The sequence below is a fragment of the Gopherus flavomarginatus genome, chromosome 10 (genome assembly GCF_025201925.1).
Source record: "Gopherus flavomarginatus isolate rGopFla2 chromosome 10, rGopFla2.mat.asm, whole genome shotgun sequence".
Lineage (NCBI taxonomy): Eukaryota > Metazoa > Chordata > Testudines > Testudinidae > Gopherus > Gopherus flavomarginatus.
The window spans coordinates 67833188-67853844 of NC_066626.1; positions in this window are offsets into that span (position 1 = coordinate 67833188).

The window sequence follows — 20657 nt, forward strand, 5'->3', positions numbered from 1 at the left end:
TCTGTTACAAAGCTTGCAGTGATCATAAGTCCTTACATCATAGAGGTCGTTTAGCAGTCCACTGCAGCTGGGTTTGTGGTGGTATTTGAAGATAAAATACAGCCTGGTAAAATACTTTGGAGCTTTTGCAATGCTCCCCAACTCCACTCTCCCCCTATAGATCCTAGGACCCATGGAGCACCCTCCACAAGGAGAAAGGGGAAAAATACTGCCATGGAGACAGCAAAGCCATTCTGCACGGCTAGAATCCTGACCATGGACTGTCTCCTCTGCACATGGAGCTATGATCGGGTCCTGCATTATTATTAGTATAATAGCATTGACAGTGTAATAACAAGAGAGCACAGGCTGATCAGTGCTTGGCCTAGAACCCCTGCATGAAGGGCATGTGTGGTTCCAAAAACTGTAGTTAGCCGATTACAGACACAGGAACTAATTGAAGTTTAGATCTTAAAGAGATAAGTCATTGATTCAGACTGATAAAGAGATTTGTGCCCTGCTTTTACAAGTTATCTGTAAAGCACATAATGCAGAACATATACTTCTCTCAGGCTGAAAACTAATATCGATGGGATGTGTAGATAACTAATTTCTGTATAGGACTAAAAGGATTTGATTTTTTTCTTACAATGTGAGCTTGCAATCACTGTGTATACAATAAATGTTTCCACACACAAATGAGCAGCTATGCCTCTAACTACCTACTTTCACATGCAGATTCCAGGTTTGTGAATAGGATCAGTTCATACAAAGCAAGCATCTATGTGCCCATACTTTCACCTACCCTCACCCCACATCAAAATCAAGGCTCTTAGTGATAATGGAATTCATACATGTAGATCAAGGGCAATACATGAGCCCCACTGTGGAATGGTCTTAGTGAGGTTTTCACTAAAAAAAGATGCTACTTCCAGCAACGTTGGAACTCAGCAATGAACGTTAAGGAGAGTCTCCCCATAGGTATAGAGTGAGTTAGTGGCAAAGTCTTCTACTGGTGGAAAAACACTTTTATGTTTAGCTGTAAAGCTTTGTTGAGGTGCCAAATCTGTCTGGGTTAGATCCACAAAAGTACATAGGCATCTGAGTCCCAGGTCTGGCTCCAATTCAATACATAAGACTCCTGCCAAACATGGTAGGTGCCTAAACTCACTTGATCGCTTACTTTTTTCAAAGTAGAAGTTCTCTAGATGTCACCCACTGGGCAAGCACATTGCAGCCTCCCTCTAGGCATCCAGACACTTTTCTGCCTAAGCCCTAGAGTGAGCCATAAACTGGGGGAAGACAGGCATGCAGATGCTGAGTTGTATGCAGAGGCACATCCAGCAGGCATGCTCAGAGGGCAGCTGCTGGATCTGGTCCCATTCAAAATAAGGAGGAAAAGATACTGCTACTACCACTCACTTTATAACTTTTAGGCCAGCAGATAAAGCACATGCCTGGGATGTGGGAGACCTAGGTTCAATTCCCCATCCCACCCCACCACCAGAGGGGGAGAAGAGAGATCTCTGTTCAAATCCTATCTCTTAGGAAAGTGCTCTACTGAGCTATGGGACATTGTGACATGGAGCTCCCTCAGTCTGTCCAGTTAAAGGTGTTCCACTGTGGACACATAATGAAAGAGTGACTGGATCCAGGGACTCATTTCCAGGTGGGTGCCCTAACCACTGAGCTATAGAGAGTATGTCTACACACCAACGTGAGTCCAGGCTTGGGCCTGGGCTCAAGTCTAATCCTCCTTGTGTCCACACACCAGTTATTTTAATTAGGGCTTGAACTTGGAGGGTCCAAGCCAATGTTAAGCTGGGACCTAGGGTCTGAGCCCTATTCCTTTCCATAGGGGCTATTTAGTTTTAACTGTGTTTCCCTGACATGGGTTGTTAGCATAGCCTACTCCAGCACAGAACGGAGTCCTCGGATGCCTCAGAGAATAGAGAGGCAATGAAGGAACTAGTTTAGGGAAATATAAAATGAGGACAGCTGCATCCCTGACAAAGTCAACTGTCTAAGAAGAAGTCCATGTAGGAGTGAAAAGGACTTAAGGTAGCAGGTTGCAGTGCAGAGCATATTGTAAAGAGCCTGAAGACAGAAAATGTTAATTATTTTTTAAGGATGCGACCATGCTCCATTCAAGTCAATTGAAAACCGCCATCGATTTGAATGGCACACGATGAAGCTGTTAGTGGAGGGCACAGGCCTTGTGATGAGTTTTCTATACAGCATCTGCTATGTGGGATTTCTTTGGGTGGTATTTGGTGATAGGTTACAGACTGGAAAAATGTTTCGGAGCCTGGGCAATACTCCCCCCACTCCACTCTCATGCATCCCAAAGCCCAACAGAGCACCCTCTGCAGAGACCGGAAAAGGAGGGAAAATGGTGTCAATGAAACAACAAAGCCTCTTTCTGCACAGCTAGAATATAGAGCATGGATGGTCTCCTCTGCACATAGATCTAGGAGCTATAATTGGGTCTTTTATTATTAGTAGTAAAATAGCATTGATAGAGTAATAACAAGCAAACACAATCTAAACAGTGCTTGACCTAAGATCCCTGCATCATATGACGTCTGATTCCAGGATTTTTATTTGGCCTACTACTGAGATAGGAGCTAGTCAAACTTATAAGCTTTCTCCAAAAGTTCAAGCTGGTTGGATGCTTGTTAAGGTCCATACCGTCTATAAATTATTCTTCTAACAGCATGGCACTGACCTCTCATGAGTGCCCACTGGACAAGTGTGTTTGCCTGCACTCTCTTAGTCTGCAGCAACCCTGGTTGGTGGTTTCTCGAGCAGTTTTGAATGACTCAGCCCTCCAGCCAAGTCACACACATAGTTGGTAAGACAACTCCCACCTTTTCATGGTGTGTGTGTGTGTATATATATATATATATATATATATACACACACACACACATACCTCCTCAATATATGTTCCATTCTATGCATCCCTCAATATATGTTCCATTCTATGCATCCGAAGAAGTGAGCTGTAGCCCATGAGAGCTTATGCTGAAATAAATTTGTTAGTCTCAAAGGTGCCACAAGTACTCCTGTTCTTTTTGCGGATACAGACTAACACGGCTGCTACTCTGAAACACAGTCTGTATGTGAAACAAAACAGACCTCTTCCAGGGTATACAGGCCAATGGGGGCCTATCCCAGTACACATCTGTTGGTATCTATGTAGCCCTCCCTGGGCTCAGTCTTTAAATAGTCCTGGCCCTGGTATGGGACTGTGTCCCCAGGGCTTCCTCCCTGCAGACTCTTCACCCTTTCTGGGACTTTCTAGCTCCAGCTGTTCTTCTGTCTTCAGTCCCAGCAGCCAGCCAGGAGCTCCCTTTTGCTCCCTCCATCCCTGCCAGCAACTGATCTGTCCGTAGTCCTACTGCTCTTTCAGCCAGCTATTAACACAGTCCTCACTCCTCCAGCTCCAGGCAGCCACTGAGTGACTCGACCCCGGCAGCTCCTTTTACGTGAGACTGCTGGGCCCTGATTGGCTGCTCCCTGTACAGTCTCTCTAGGCCACTTCGAGAACTTAGCTCCATTGCTCCTTTCTGGGATGGGGTGTAGTAGGAGCCTGAAGCCTCCTCCATGACACCTCTGGGTCTGGTACACCCAGTCACAATCCTATTTCTGATTTGTTTGTGATTTCTATATTTATAAAAGTTTTACAAAAACAGATTCCCATCTCTTATCCTTTCTTCCCTGAGCTCATGAACCACTGTGTCCATAGAAGGAAAGATAATGCCACTTTGCATTCATGGATCATTCCCCTCACCTACTCCCAGGTCCTTTGCAATAACAAATTATAAAACAAGTAATGAAACAGTTGTTGATATCAGTTATCAAGAAAGAATGCCAAATAGGCCTTTTGGAGGAGACAGGAAATTGAGTTAGAAGTTGCAGCCTTGACATAGAGTGTGGCTGCTGTAGTCATTAAAATAGCAATGAAATAATCAAAGCATTTATACCCTGCTTCAAGAAGGCAGCATTTGGCAATACCGTAACTGCAAATTGAACTAAAATATGGTCTATTGCAGGGGTCGGCAACCTTTCAGAAGTGGTGTGCCAAGTCTTTATTTATTCACTCTGATTTAAGGTTTCGCGTGCTGGTAATACATTTTAACGTTTTTAGAAGGTTTCTTTCTATAAGTCTATAATCTATAACTAAACCATTGTTGTATGTAAAGTAATTAAAGCTTTTAAAATGTTTAAGATGCTTCATTTAAAATTAAATTAAAATGCTGAGCCCCCCGGACTGGTGGCCAGGACCCGGGCAGTGTGAGTGCCACTGAAAATCAGCTCGCGTGCTGCCTTTGGTACACGTGCCATAGGTTGCCTATCCCTGGTCTATTGTTTATTTCCATTGTTCTACAGAAGAAGCAAGACATTTATTTGTATATTTTACCCCCTTCACTTAGCATTTCAGTTGCTTTCTCATTATTTATAATATGTGAATATCTGGAAATCTCTTCACTCTTTTTTTTAAAGCATCTCCTCCTTCTCAAATTACAGCCCGGTTCTTGAGACGCTATAATGGGTTGCCATAGCAATCTTATAAAGCACTAGGACTTTGCGTTCATGGAATGAGAGAGCAACCAAATGATTATCAAGGAGAAATACTCTGCTCAGACATTATGCAGTTACTGAAAAGAAAGTATTAACACAGAGCAAGGCTACCTCCTCCCAATGAGAAAAAAACAAAAGCGATGTGTAGGGGGCTAGGAATCTCAAGGAGGTAGATCTCACAGAGTTAGCAACTACTCTCAACTGAAGACGAGGCCGACCTGTCCCTTCAGGCGTGATGAGTTTGAGAGACTGTGGAAGAATCTGGTGGGTGTGTCATCTGACCCCTGTAGGGGAAGGTGGATTGTGTAAGATTAGCTTCTCCACACTCCTAATAAGCCATGCTGGTGTGTTGATAAAAGGCAGTCTGGGGTCCAAAAAGGGAGATGAGGTTAATAAATCCCTTGTTTACAGTTATAACATTAAATAATGGTCTGGGCTTCCATATCAAGTTTTTGTTGGGTTATTCCAACTGTAACAATCATTAATTGATTTAAACCTTTTTATCAAACATAAGAAAAGAAAGAACAGTTAAAAAATGGAACCTAAAGAATCAGGTATAGCTTTTATTTTAATAATTTCCCTTAGTGGCTGTAGCTATACAGAGTCTCTTTAAGTGGAAAACCTGTGTTTGACAGTCATTTGAGATGGGATTTAAAGATGGCAATAACTGTTCTCTTTGCAGGGAGAGAGAAAGATTAGATCAGTGGTTCCCAAATCTTTTCCACTACTTGTGCAGGGAAAGCCCCTGACAGGCCGGGCCTGTTTGTGTACCTGCTGTGTCTACAGGTTCGGCCGATCGTGGCTCCCCGTGGCCACAGTTCACTGCTCTGGGCCAATGGGAGTTGCTGGAAGGGCGCCGGCCAAGCTCCTGCTTTCTGCAGCCCCCATTGACCTGGAGCAGCGAACCGTGGCCACTAGGAGCTGTGATCGGTCGAACCTGTGGACCCGACAGGTACACAAACAGGCCAGGCCCGCCAGGGGCTTTCCCTGCACCAGTGGAACAGGTTTGGGAACCACTGGATTAGATGATCTTAAGCTGCTGGAGAATTCAGATCTTGTTTCCTCTAAGACACATACCCAAAAAGGAGAAAGGAAGGATTGCGAAAGACAGAGCATGTGGCTTCTGTCTCTGATGTTCCCTGTTGGTTGCAACCAAATTAAGGTATGTGGTTTTATCAGCCACTGTAAGACCTGGAAAACTTTTACTGGCACTAGATTATGTCAGACATTGCTTTCGGTTTGCCTTTCTGATCTGCATGGCAAAAGGTAGAATTGTCTTAACTTGTTAAGCCAATCTCTCATTAGATAGAAGGCAAAAAAGAGAAATATAGGAAAAAGAACAAAATTAGATAGGAAAGGAAAATGAAAAGAGGGAGACTCACAGTTTAGATGAAGTTCAGGATTTAGTCAACACCAGTGCAAGTGATGACAGTTAGCTCTCTTTCTTTAGCTAGGTGTGTTTTTCCGAACCTAAAAGTCACCGCATGGTGACTTGCCTGCCTGGTGCAAAATTCTCGAGAGATCCGCAATATCTAGATAGACTTATGTGTAGCGGTGGGGAGATTCTGGTGGTCGTGGTACATGTAGGTACCAATGACATAGGGAAGGATAGGAGAGATGTCCTGGAGGCCAAATTTAGGCTGCTAGCTAAGAAATTCAAGTCCAGGACCTCCACGGTAGCATTCTCTGAAAGACTTGCAGTTCCACACGCAGGGCCAGTTAGACAGGCAGAACTGTAGAGTTTCACTGTGTGAATGAGACGATAGTGCAGAGAGGAGGACTTTAGATTTATTAGAAACCAGGGAAACTTTAGAGAAACAGGGAGCCTATACAGGAAGGATGGGTTCCAAAATGGAATCAGATTGCTGGCAATTAAAATTAGAAAGGTTGTAGAGCAGTTTTTAAACTAAGGTCTGGGGGAAAGCCGACAGGTACCGAGGTGCATGTGGTTTGGACAGAGACATCCCTTAGGGGATGATCTTTTAATGGAGATTCTCTATGTCCTAGTAAGGAGGAGAGGATGAAAGATAAAACATGGGTAGGATCTGATGAGAAACAGTCAAATGAAAGGTTTCAAAGTAACAGCCATGTTAGTCTGTATCCGCAAAAAGACAGGAGTACTTGTGGCACCTTAGAGACTAACAAATTTATTTCAGCATAAGCTTTCATGGGCTACAGCTGTAAATTCGTTAGTCTAAGGTGCCACAAGTACTCTTAGTCAAATGAAAGACAGTCCCATTCAATTATATCATGTAATGGCAGACAGTTAAAAGGGAACAAGTTTTTAAAGTGCTAATATACAAATGCTAGAAGTCTAAATAATAAGATGGGTGAACTAGAGTGCCTCGTATTAAATGAGAATATTGATAAAATAGGCATCACAGAAACTTGGTGGATGGAGGATAATTAATGGGACACAGTAATACCAGGGTACAAAATATTTCGCAAGGACAGAACAAGTCATGCTGGTGGGGGAGTGGCATTATATGTGAAAAAGCATAGACTCAAATGATGTAAAAATCTTAAATGAACCAAACTGTACCATAAAATCTCTATGCATAGTAATTCCATGCGCTAATAATAAGAATATAGCATTAGGGTTATATTACCGACCACCTGACCCGGATGGTGATAGCAACTATGAAATGCTCAGGGAGATTAGAGAGGCTATTAAAATAAAAAATAATTATGGGGGATTCCAACTAGCCCCCTGTTGACTGGATACATGTCACCTCAGGATGGGATGCAGAGATAAAGTTTCTTGACAACTTAAGTGACTGCTTCTTGGAGCAGTTAGTCCTGGAACCCACAAGAGGAAAGACAATTCTTGATTTAGTTCTAAGTGGAGCATAGGATTTGGTCCAAAAGGTGAATATAGCTGGACTGCTTGGTAGTGGTGACCATAATATAATTAAATTTAACAACCCTGTGGCAGGGAAAACACCACAGCAGCCCAACACTGTAGCATTTAATTTCAGAAAAGGGGGACTACACAAAAATGAGAAAGTTAAACAGAAATTAAAAAGGTACAGCGCCAAAAGTGAAATCCCTGCAAGCTGAATGGAAACTTTTTAAAGACACCATAGAGGCTCAACTTAAATGTATACCCCAAGTTAAAAAACATTGTAAGAGAACCAAAGAAGTGCCACCATCACTAAGCAACAAAGCAAAAGAAACAGTGAGAGAAAAAAGCATCCTTTAAAAAGTGTAAATTAAATCCTAGTGAGGAAAAAAAAAAAAGAGCATGAACTATGGCAAATGAAGTGTAAAAATGTAATTGGGAAGGCCAAAAAAGAATTTGAAGAAGAACTAGTCAAAGACTCAAAAAGTAATAGCAGAAAAATGTGTAAGTACATCAGAAGCAGGAAGCCTGCTAAACAACCAGTGGGGCCACTGGACTATCAAGATGCTAAAGGAGCATTCAAGGACAATAAGGCCATTGTGGAGAAACTAAATTAATTCTTTGCATCGGTCTTCATGGCTGATGTGAGGGAGATTCCCAAACCTGAGACGTTCTTTTTAGGTGATAATTCTGAGGAACTGTCCCAGATTGAGGCATCATTAGAAGAGGTTTTGGAACAAATTGATAAACTAAACAGTAATAAGTCACCAGGACCAGATGGTATTCACCCAAGAGTTCTGAAGAAACTCAAATGTGAAATTGAAGAACTACTAACTGTAGTTTGTAATCTATCATTTAAATCAGCTTCTGTACCAAATGTGACACCAATTTTTAAAAAGGGCTCCAGAGGTGAGCCCAGCAATTACAGGTCGGTAAGCCTGACTTCAGTACTGGGCAAACCAGTTGAAACTATAGTAAGAACAAAATTGTCAGACACATAGATGAACATAATTTGTTGGGGAAGAGGAGTCAATATGGTTTTTGTAAAGGGAAATCATGTCTCACCAACCTACTAAAATTCTTTGAGGGGGGTCAAAAAGCATGTGGACAAGTGTGATCCTGTGGATATAGCTACTTAGATTTTCAGAAAGTCTTTGACAAGATCCCTCACCAAAGGCTCTTACACAAAGTAATTTGCCAAGGGATAAGAGGGAAGGTCCTCTCATGGATTGGTAAGTGGTTAAAAGATAGGAAACAAAGGGTAGGAATAAACAGTCAGTTTTCAGAATGGAGAGAGGTAAATACTGGTGCAAGTGGCGGGCACACACACCTACAACAGAATGGACATGAGCAAGCAGTCAAAGATGATGATTTTTTGCTTTTTTCATGAAGAAATGCGATTCTCAATTTGGTTTGCATTGAATAACTTCTCATTGCGATCATGGTTTCCAATAAAATGGGGGTTTACTAAATTTCCAAATTATTATTAAGGAAGGTAAAGAAGCAGTCTTGCAGGATGAATTCAAAAAGAAATTCACAGGTTAGAAAAAGTGTGCTGGCAAAATATTCAAGCTGCTATTTGATACTGTCAGACAGATATCACATCATCCATTTTAAAAAGACAAGCTTGTCTCCAAAACTACTGTCAATGTCACTCTTAATATATATAAAAGGCTTTTCAAAGGAGATTTATAATAGACCTAAATTTTCAGAAGTGCCTAGTGATTTTGCATGCTTCAATTTTCGGATGCTTATCTTCAGAGACCTGAAAGAAGCCTGATTTTTCAGAGGGTGACTGCTAGGCACTTGTGAAATCTAGAGTGCTTTAAGTTGGACATTAAAAAAACAGAGGCACCCAAATCATTAGTCACTTTTGGAAGTTCAGGCCTACAGAAATTTTGGACTGGAAAAGTTCCAGTTAAAATGATGCAAGGCAAAGAAAGCTTGCATTCTGAAACAACATGCAGAGTTGGTAAAGTTATAAAACAAAGAAACGGAAGAGCTAGGAAAATCGCTTATGACGACAACTCATTGAGGAAAGACTGCACAGACACAACATACGTAGCAGCTTCAATGCTGAAACAGAGTTTGAGTCCTCTAAATACAGTTATCAAGACAAGCAAAGGATAGAAATAAATTCTGAAGTAATTGTAAGATGTGTGACGGGTTGGACCCCACTTCTAGGATGCCACCTGATGTATTGGGATTTCACTGAGCCCACTTGCTATACTAGTCTGGTCTCCCTTTCCCTCTGTGTTGCTGAATCAGGCTCTCTGGCCTCTTGCTGCGCACACGCACACACACACATGCCAGGAGCACCAGCTGTAGAGTCGCACCGAGTCTGCAAACAGCTCTGAATGGGAAATTGCCCAGCACACAAGTGCAGCTTCCCTCTGGAAAGTACACCCAAGATAATACTGTCTTGTGCTGTACAGAATGTTCTGAAGAGTGCAAGCTCATAAAAATTCGCCCTATTCCTCAATGTGAAGAGAGATGCACAGCTTCTCCCCTGCCTCCCCAATATGGATTGCACAAACTGGTTATGTTATGAACAAGAAATAAGTTTATTAATGACAAAGGACAGATTTTAAGTGATAAGGAATAGCAAACAGAACAAAACAGATTACTAAGCAAATAAAACAAAACACACAAACTAAGCTTGATTCACTAAAGAAACAGGAAATCAAACTGCTATTGGAAGAAAACAGCAAAAATCAAGAAGGTAAGCATTGGGGCCTGTGGACTAACAGCTAGTCTACATCGTAATTCTTACCGTGTTGGGTAAGCTATTTACAACATGGTTCCCCTGCCCTAAGGCAGATAAAGCACAGTTGTGCCTTGCAGTGTATATTACACCAGATTATACTTTAATCCCTGAACTATGCAACAGCTTTGGATTCTTACAGGTTACAGTAGAGTTCTCGAATACTATTAAAACAGTGCAGTCTTGTCAGCACTGCAACTCTAACCCATGTGGTAAGAAAACAAACATTTTCATAGCATTTACCATATTGTAATGATGTTCATTTCATAATGTAACTAGATCACACAACATTGCAAGAATTACAACGTGAAGATACAAAGTAGTTCTCCTACAGCACTGAAGTATGGGTTTTGATTGTAATGCCTGCTTAAGAGATACTGGATGAATTTTTAAATACCTTTTGTTTAATTAAAGGATTCAGATTGTAGATGCAGAAAGGAGGGAAAACAAGTTACATAACTAACAGAAAAAGGTTTTGTTTCATGAAATAAAAGATAAGGATCATTAATTTTTGAATCAACATGGAAAGCAATGCCTCTCCAAGGTGAAAACAACAATAAGATCCCCAGTGTTTAACTAAGGCACATACACATTCACACAATAATATTAGTTCTTATATAGTCCTTTTCATTCCTATCTATTCTTTTCTAGCTGGGTATTTGTACAGCTCTGGTCACTGTCGTATGAGGACCTCACCATTATTAATGTATTTCATCCTCACAACAACTCTGAGATAAGGCAGTATTGTCCCCATTTTAAAGATGGGGAACCGAGGCACAGGTCAGCTTAGGGCCCTGATCCTCTAAGACCGTGACCGGCAACTGTGGACTGTCAGGGTAATCCACTGGCAGGCCACAAAACAGTTTGTTTACATTGGCTGCCGCTTCCCGCAGCTCCCATTGACCATGAACAGCGAACCGCAGTCACTGGGAGCTGCAGGCGGGTGTGCCTGCAGACAGTCAATGTAAACAACCTGTCTCATGGCCCGCCAGCAGGTCACAGGTTTCCCACCACTGCTCTAAGGTATTTAGTTGCCTAATTCCCACTGGAGGATCCGGGCCTAAGTGATTTGTCCAAGGTCATGCAGAAGGTCTGTGGTAAAGCTAAAGAATGAACCCGAGTCTCCTGAGTCCAGTTCTAGACACTAAACCAGTGTTTCTCAGCTGGTGGGTTGTGACCCCACCCCGGGCAACAACTATTTTATGTGTTTAAAGCAAAGAAAAATCTTTCTCCCACTCCCTGTTAGGCGAACCTTATTCATCAAGGTCAGGTATTCTTGGACACTCTCTTGAAACACACATACAAATAAATTACATAGGCTTACCATGGGTAGGATTATGATTCCTATGGATAGAATTATGATTCTCAAAACACTTCAACAAGGAAGGCAAAATTTATTATCCTAATTTTGTCACTGGGGAAGCTAAGGCATGGAGAACCGAAGTGAGTTACCCAAAATCACAGAGCATGTAGTGACACAAAGGGTAAAGCTGTTGCTTGGCAACCCTATGGGCCTGGGTAGACATGCGGACTCACCCTTGTGGCACCTGGGAATTAGCTCATTCCAGCTCCAGAGTGCCCTCTGCAGGCCGATAAGCCAACTGTCCTCTGGCCCCCCTGGACCCAGTGCCCTTTTACATGGGGTGCTGCCCCCTGGCACTAACCCCTTTCTCTCAGCATCTCCCCTCCCCAGGAAATCCCCACCCACTATTCCCACCTCACCTCAGTATAAGGCTACTGCCAGTCATTGTCTAGCTCCTGCACCCTGGGGCAGACTGCAGTATCAGCCTGCTCATCACTGACAAGGAGGGTTTGGACCTGCTGCCTTGGCCTACCCTTGGGCTGCCCTCTGCAACCCGCAGTAGCTATTAGCCCAATGCTACGCCGCAGCCTGGGGCTTTCCAGGCTGGAGCTCCCCAGCTCCTCTGCCTTTCCCCAGCCCTGCTCCACTCAGGTACTTTGCCCCTAGCTCCCTGCAGCCAAACCCAGCTCCCTCTGCAAACAGAGAGAGACTGTTTGCTCCTGGTTTCCCTGGCCTTCTTATAAGGCCCTGTTACTCAGTATGGGGCATGGCCCCAGCTGCAGCCACTTCCCCCAATCAGCCCAGCCTAAATGCTGCTTTTTCCAGCCACAGCCCCCTCTCAGGGCTGTTTTTAACCCTCCAGGGCAGGAGTAGGGGTCCACCCCGCTACAGCCTGGATTTGACACACATTGTACCTGATTTAGATAAGCTCATAGAGGATAGGTCCATCAGTGGCTATTAGACAAGATGGTCAGGAACACAACACTATCCTCTGGGTGTCCCTAAGCCTATGACTGACAGATGCTGGGACTGGACAACAGGGGATGGCTAACTTAAGGATTGTCCTGTTCTGTTAATTCTCTTTGAAGCTTCTGGCACTGGCCACTGTTGGAAGACACGACACTGGGCCAGATGGACCATTGGTCTGACCCAGGATGGCTGTTCTTATGTCAGTGGCACTACCAAAAACAGAACCTGGATCTCCTGACTCCCAGTCAAGTGCCCTAACCACTGGGGCCGCTCTATCTTCTTGACTAAAAGGACAGCAGTAATCACAGATGTGATAAATTGGTGGGATGTTGGTCAGAGACTCCGACAGACAGCACAAATTCAGACTTTACTTTTGTATAACTAAGGGGTACATCTGAAATTGTAGAAAAGGCTGTTGGTGACATGGGGTACATAAAGTTCAGCCCCAACAGGATCAGCTAATCATAAAATATGGCCTCAACTGCACTTTACTCAGCCTCAAGAACAAAGACAGAGCAGATGACAGGAAGGTTTTATTGCTAGATTCTTTTATTTTTATTTTTATTATTATGGGGGGAGGCAAAGTGACAGATTCTTTTAACATTAACTCCAGGTTAATGAAGTTTTCTGCCAGGAAATATTGACGTCAGTAATCAATCCTGATTTATGCTGGCTGAAGGTCTGACCCACTGTCTTCAGTTTTGGTCACCTCATCTCAAAAGGATATAGAAGAAATACAAAAGTTCCCAAGAAGGGTATTGAAAAAGATTACAGGCATAGAAAGATTTCACTGTGAAAAAGATTAAAAAGACTAGAACTATTTAGTTTAGTTGGGGGATGAATAAGAGGTAACAAGGTAAAGGAATATAAAACAACAAATTGTACAGAGAAGGTAAACTGGCAGATCCTATACACCCTCCTACAGAATACAAGTACAAGAGGAAGCTCAGTGTGATTAGGAGGCGATATGTTATACTTTGATAATGTGTATAATTAACCTCTAGAACTCACCATCACTATTAATGAGTCAAAGAGCTCAGCGTGATTTTTTGAAGTTGTTATTTATATGACTAGCAAAAATATCACATGCTTACACTAGCTGGGTTAAACATTTCTAAGAGCTATTAACCCTCTTGTTCAAGACCATAGTCAATTCCTCAATGCTCTGGCTTGGAAAGAAATTTCACCCACAGCATGGTATTACGTAATTGCTGAGAGTGAGGGTTTTACACCTTCCTCTGAAGATTTTGATGCTGGGCACTGTGGTAAAGAGGATACTGCATTAGATGGACTGGATGGCAATCACTGTTCTCTGTTTGGGAGCTTTAAGAAACAAACCAAGGAGATTTAAGTTCCATAATAAAAACTTAATTTAAGAAACAAAATATCATTTCCCTCCTGTCATAGCATTCCCTCTCAGATCTGAACCTTAGAGTTCAGAAAATGAGATACTAGCACCTAAATCCTCTAAGCTTAATTACCAGCTTAGATCTGATAGCACTGCCACCAACCAAAAATATAGTGTTTTGGGGCACTCTGACCTCCCCAACCTTCCCTGGGGACCCCAAGAACCCAGATCCCTTGGGTTCCTAAAACAAGAAGAAATAAACCATTCCCCCACCTTTCCCCCTCCCAGAATTTCCCTCCCTGGGCTATCCTGAGAGATACTGATCCAACCTCTTAAATCATCATACAGAGAAGCATCTCCCTTCCCTTCCACAAAGAGGCAAACAGATTCAAGAAAAACAGAGAGAGATTCTATCTCTCCCCTCTCCTGTCTCCCCCACCCCTCTTGGTGAGTTATCCCAATCCCCTGGAATAAAACAAGGGAAACAAGAAAAAACAATCAATCAGGTTCTCTAAAAAGAAATATTTTAATAAAAGAAAGGAAAAAGTAAATAATTATCTCTGTAACTTCAAGATGTAAATATTACAGGGTCCTATAGCTTACAGACACCAGAAAGAGACTTTCTCCCCAGTACCAATACAAATCAAAATATTCCCAGCAACTACACATATAAAAGTTAACCAGCCAGATCCACAATTGCAAATAGAGTAAAACAATCAAAAAGCCTAAACTGCCTGTGTTTACTTACTATTCAAAAAGAAACTTAGAGAGCCTGTAGTAATGTCTGGTCTCTCTCAGACCCTCCGAGAGAAGAACACACAAGGGACAAAGAAAACACCCAAAAGCTTCCCTACACCCAAATTTAAAAGTATCTTGTCTTCTGATTGGTCTTCTGGTCAGGTGTCCAGTTCCCTGCTTGTAACCCTTTACAGGTAGAAGAGACATTAACCCTTAACAATCTGTTTATGACACCTCCTTTTGTCTGTCGCATTCAGTTGCTGTAGCTTTAGGATTGTAGATTCAGAGCAGCGATTGCTACTTCCTATGCCCTAGCACAATGGGACCCAACACTGACTGAGGCCTTTAGATACTACCGCAATACAAGTGATGAACAAATGAAAATATTAGTCCTGATTCTGAGGGGGAGTTAAGGAGGTGGTGCGGTGCAAGCAATTGGAGAAGGCTTCCTGGAACACTGCAGTCTCCATCTCTTATAATGTTCCCATTAGAGGCCATCATAATTTAGAACAGCCTTCAGGCTTCTGTGATTCATGCAGGGGAAGTGGCTCCATAAACAGACAGCCCCAAATTGCAGAATACATAGGTGTCTCATATCCGTGTTACATGAAGAGCTCACTCCCTGCAGCCCAGGAACAAGGGCAATGTTCTCTGACTGATACATTAATTTAAATAAACTCTTTGGATAAACTTCCAGTTAGAATTCATTGTGGATGATTCTTATACCAAGCGTGATTCACAAATACTCGCTCTCATCTCACATGAGCTGTCCCCTATCTAAGTGTAATCAATACTGTGACACAAGCTGGAAGGACTGATGTATCCCACAAATTTTAAATTTATGCTTTTTTTAAAAAAAAAATGGGATGGATATTTCTTTTGAATGAGTTTTTTGAGTAATGTAATAACTAGTTGTTCTCTTCTTTTACTGAATAAGGAAAGTCACCTAAGAAAAGCACAATGGCTTCATTTTCTGGAAGCAGAAAAGGATTTTTTGCTTTCAATTATTCTGATTCAACAACCATGGAGGCAAACTGATTCCCAGGAATTTCAGTTATTTACTTTAAACCATGTTCTATTTCTTCTACTGATTCTTCTACTGCCTCAATAATAGTTGATTGATTAGATGCAAGTCATATGGAGAAGGTATAAATTGCTTGATTTGCAACGTTAAGAACTCACACTTCTCTCAAAATGGAGCCAGTTCCCTTCAAGTTTATTGCTCAGAATAGTACTAGTGAAGATGGTAACTGTTCTGGGCATCAGCATTCTTCCAACAACCCTTTCAAATGTTTCAAGAGTTAGTGCTGAAATTAGGGAGAAAAGTGGAAGGTATGTATTTCACCTTTTCTCTACCATCTTTTCTCTGTTTGTTTCCCCCATCTGACAAGGGTGAAGAGCATTGGTCAACTTTCCCACTTCTATTCCACTTTAACTTTTAGCACTGATTATACCCGTTGGCTTTGGATTTGGTGGGTCTAATTATCACTATGAAAGAGGCAGCAAGGAACTGTTGTGGTTGGGGACTCTCGTTATGAAGGAGGAGTGGATCGGCTATTTAGGAGTAGAGATGGGTAGGGTTATACTGTCCATCACCAAGGAGGAAGTACAATAGCTAATCAATATGGTATAATGGAAAATAGATCTCCTCAAACAAACTTGACATTGTTTGTTGGTGAGATCACAAGTTAGGCTGATAAAGGTAACTAACTGAGTTGCCATAATATACATAAAATTTTGTAAGGCATTTTGTGACAGATATAGCCATTTCCTGCAATATCTTTGAAAAACTATGATTTCAGAGTGGTCAGTTGAGACTTAAAACCTGAGAGGGTTTGGGGGAAGGGAGCACACCTCACCTTTGCCTAAGAGGGTGTGATGTGAGCACAAGGACTGACCTGAAATGTTCTCATTAAACTGTATTCTGGTATGATCACTGGAATTGTTTACCAGCTGAACAAATATATGATATTTGAATTAATAAGTAATAACAGCAGATGTTCTGACTAGGAGCGGGGTGCCAAGAGGTCCTTGCGGTATTTGTCATATATCCCTGCTTTGTTCTTCTGTGAAAGGGGGAGCAATGTGACAGATTGAAAATTTCCTGTAATATCCTTGAAAAGCTTTAATGAATTGAGTTGAAGTATCTTTGGGGTCCATTATACTAAATGCAACATTTATGTATTATTGTGGGCTGCTATTGTATGTAACGTCTCTAGGGAGAAGATGTGACCTAAGGCCTGGATGACCAAAGGACTACATTGAACAATGTGCCAGAAAAGCATGGACTATTGGGACAATATGTGTGAAATGGATTTCATGGGAAATACCTAGGGAGAGGTTAATGCAAATTCCACCTCTGATTATGCAACAACCCAGCCTTTTGCAACTATACTCTGAGAAGTGGATCTTTGTCTGCTGATAACTCGTTACACGAGGCCAAGATCAAAGGCCCAAGTAAAGGTAAAATTGAACTATTTATGGTAGTTCTGGTTCTAAATCTGAGACAGTCATGAACTTGTAACCATGGGGAAAACTCAGTTGAGGGTTTTGAAGGACTGACATCTACCAAAGCCAGGGGTTGCAGTTGAGGTGACCCCTGGTAAGCTTTTTAGCATGTGTGTAGGGTCTTATTTTTTAAATAGTTTTTTCTATAATGCTTTCACCTTAAGAATAAATGCACTTGCTTATAAAGAGTTGTGTCATAACTAAAAACTCCATGCCATCATGCTGTCCATGGCCTTCGAAGAGAAAGAAAAGTGCAAATGCTGGCCTGGTTAGGCAGTCTGGCTTGCTGGGAATATTATAGTGTTGGCAGGGAATCTGTGCAGCCTAGAGAAGCTGGTCAGGAGGGAAAGAGATGCGAGTTTCTACCTAAGAAAGGAGACGCACTATACAAAATCATTGTGGCCCATGCTAAATGGATGAAAGACTGTTTAACTGATAGACTGCCAAAAGTAATTGTAAATGGGGAATCATCCTCCCATGGGAATGTTTCTAGAGGGTCTCACAGGGAGCTGCTTTTGCCCCAATGTTATTCTATAGCTTTGTCAACGATCTGGAGAAAAATCATTCATGGTAAAATTTTCACAAAAATTGCAGAAGTGGTAGATAATGATGATGACCAGTCAGACAGACACTAACCTGGATATCTTGCTAAGGTGAGCTCATCTGAACAACATGCTTTTTAATTCAGCCATATGCAAGGTCATACATTTAGGAACAAAGAATTGGGTCACACTTACAAGATGGGAAATAGTATCCTGGAATGTAGTGACAATGAAAAGGACTTAGGGGTAATTGCAGACAGACAATCAATTGAACAGGAGCTCCCTTTGCAATTCTATAGTTGAGGGCTAATATGAACCTTGGTTACATAAGCAGGGGAATATCAGGTAGGAGCAGGCAGCTGGTGTTACCTCTGTATACTGCCTTAATGAGATCATTACTGGAATATTGTGTGCAATTTGGTGTCCACATTTCAAAAAGAATGTTGAAATACTGGAAAGGGTTCAGAAAAGAGTTACAAGAATGGTTCACGGTCTGGAAAATGCATTACATTGAAAGACTAAAGAAGTTTATCCAAACGAAAGCTAAGAGCTGACTCGAACACAATCTACAAGTATCTCCGGGGGAAGAGATTTCTTTTTCTGTGATTCATTTTCATAAAGAAACAGACAATGGGAAAACCACAAAAAGGTAAATGACTTACATGTCCTTTGTTTCCAAATACATGTGCTTTAAAGGAGCTCCAGCAGAATTATGCAATTTTACAACCTGTCAAAACTTCAGGACCACAGACTACTACTACATAGACAACGTTAGGATGGGGGTAACAGTAATAAAAGAGAAGACATATCTAGGTAGGGAGAAGAGGAAAAAAGAGAAGGGGTTCAGAGAAATGGAAGTCTGGCAGTTTTTCAGCCATCTCAACTTTTTTTATCCAAATGTATCTCAAAAATGAGTCCAAATTTCTTCAAGTTAATTGAATTGCTCTCTAAAGTTAAAAGAGATTATTTCCAAGACTTCTCCCTCAGTCAGGGCCAAGTACCACTGTGCTACGCTAGGCATAAGCCTACTCTTCCATTTTTGTAAAATCATGTGTTGATAGTGGATGGCTATTTAATCTACAGAAGACGACGTAACAAGATGTCATGTTTGGAAGCTGGAACTAGAGAAATTCAGTCTAGAAATAAGGTGCAAATTTTTAAACAGTCAGAGAAATTAACCATTGGAACAACTTACCTAGAGATGTGGTGGATTCTCTGTTACTTGAAGTCTTTGCATCCAGTTTTGATTTCTTTCTAAAACATCTGCAATAGCTCAAACAGGAGTTATGGGCCTGCTGCAAAAATTAATGGGTGAGGTTCTGGGGCTTGCAAATAAAAGTCAGACTAGATGATTATAACAATCCCTTCTAGCCTTAAGATCTATTAATCTGTTTAGGAGGAGTGAATGCCCTGGCTGTGATATAGGAGGAGCGGGAAGGGAGAAGGGAAGGATCAGGATGCTCTGGCTCTGACAGAGAAGGCAGTGCGTTAGTTATTTGCTAGGAACGAAGGGATGTCCTGACTGTTAGACAGGAGGGAGGGGTAGAAGTGCTGGTACAGAGGAGGAAGCAGTGCATTGCCCACAGAGGAGGTAATGGACTGTGCTATCTGTACCCTTGCCCAATGGGGGAGCCCCCTCTGCCAAGTCCTGGTGCTCTGGGCTGGGAGGGGAGGCTGTAGCACTTCCGCCAGCCCCAAGGAGGGGATCAGCGGGAAGGGATGGCTGCAGTCCAGATGCAGGGTCTCTCTACGGGGAGTGGGGCCGCAGGGGTACACAGGAATGTACAGCACCTCCCCCTGCGCTCTCTAGGCTAGGCCCTGCCCTGGCACAGGGAGTTGGGTGGGAGGAGGCAGGAGGGCAGATGCTTCCTATGCTGGCTACAGCCCCGCAAACCTGCCTGCAGCTGGCTCTGCCCTCTGCAAGCTATGCCTGAGGGTCACCCTGAGCTCTTCATTCTTCTCTGCCTCCGGACATGTGCCCTACTGGAGAGGGGTCCTTTCCCTGAGCCCCTTCCTTAGGACCTATCTGGTTGCACCTTGGTGGAGACGGATGTTCCAACTGTTACAGAGTGTGAGTTGGTTGAGGGTGAGGTCTGTGACTGTAAGAGAGGAGGGGACAGGTGGGATGGTTGGAGGAGGGGTGGGTACCCTGGCTGTTACAGAGGGAGAGATAAGAGGATAGGGTGCTCTGGCTGTCACAGGAGAGAGGTAGTTTGGTTGGTTGTGATAGGGTGCTTTGGCTGCTACACAGGGGTAGAGGGTGCTCTGGCTGTTATAGGAGAGGGGTCGCTGGATTGGTTGTGGTAGGGTGCTCTGGCTTTTATAGGAAAGGGGTGAGTGGGTTGGTTGTGGTAGGGTGCTCTGGCTGTTAGAGGAGAGGGATGGGGGCTACTCTTTGTGTTAGAGGAGAGGGGTGGGTTGATTGGTTGTGGTAGGGTGCTCTGGCTGTTACAGAAGAGGGTTGGGTTGGTTGGTTGTGGTAGGGTGCTCTGGCTGTTACAGGAGAGGGTTGGGTTGGTTGGTTGTGGTAGGGTGCTCTGGCTGTTACAGGAGAGGGATGGGTGGGTTGGTTGTGGTAGGGTGCTCTGGCTGTTACAGGAGAGGGATGGGGGCTACTCTGGCTGTTAAAGGAGAGGGGTAGGTTGGTTGGTTGTGGAAGGGTGCTCTGGCTGTTAGAGAAGAGGGGTAGGTGGGTTGGTTGTGGTAGGGTGCTCTGGCTGTTACAGGAGAGGAGTGGGGGCTACTCTGGCTGTTAAAGGAGACAGGTGGGTGGTGTGGTTGGTTGTAGTAGGGTGCTCTGACTGTTACTGAGGGATGGGTGGGTTGGTTGTGGTAGGGTGCTCTGGCTGTTACCGAGGGGTGGGTGGGTGGGTTGGTTGGTTTGTTGTGGTAGGGTGCTCTGGCTGTTAGAGGAAAGGGATGAGTGGGTGGGTTGGTTGGTTGTGGTAGGGTGCTCTGGCAGGGTGGGTTGGTTGTGGTAGGGCGCTCTGACTGTTAGAGGACAGTGATGAGTGGGTGGGTTGGTTGTGGTAGGGTGCTCTGGCAGGGTGGGCGGGTGGGTTGGTTGGTTGTGGTAG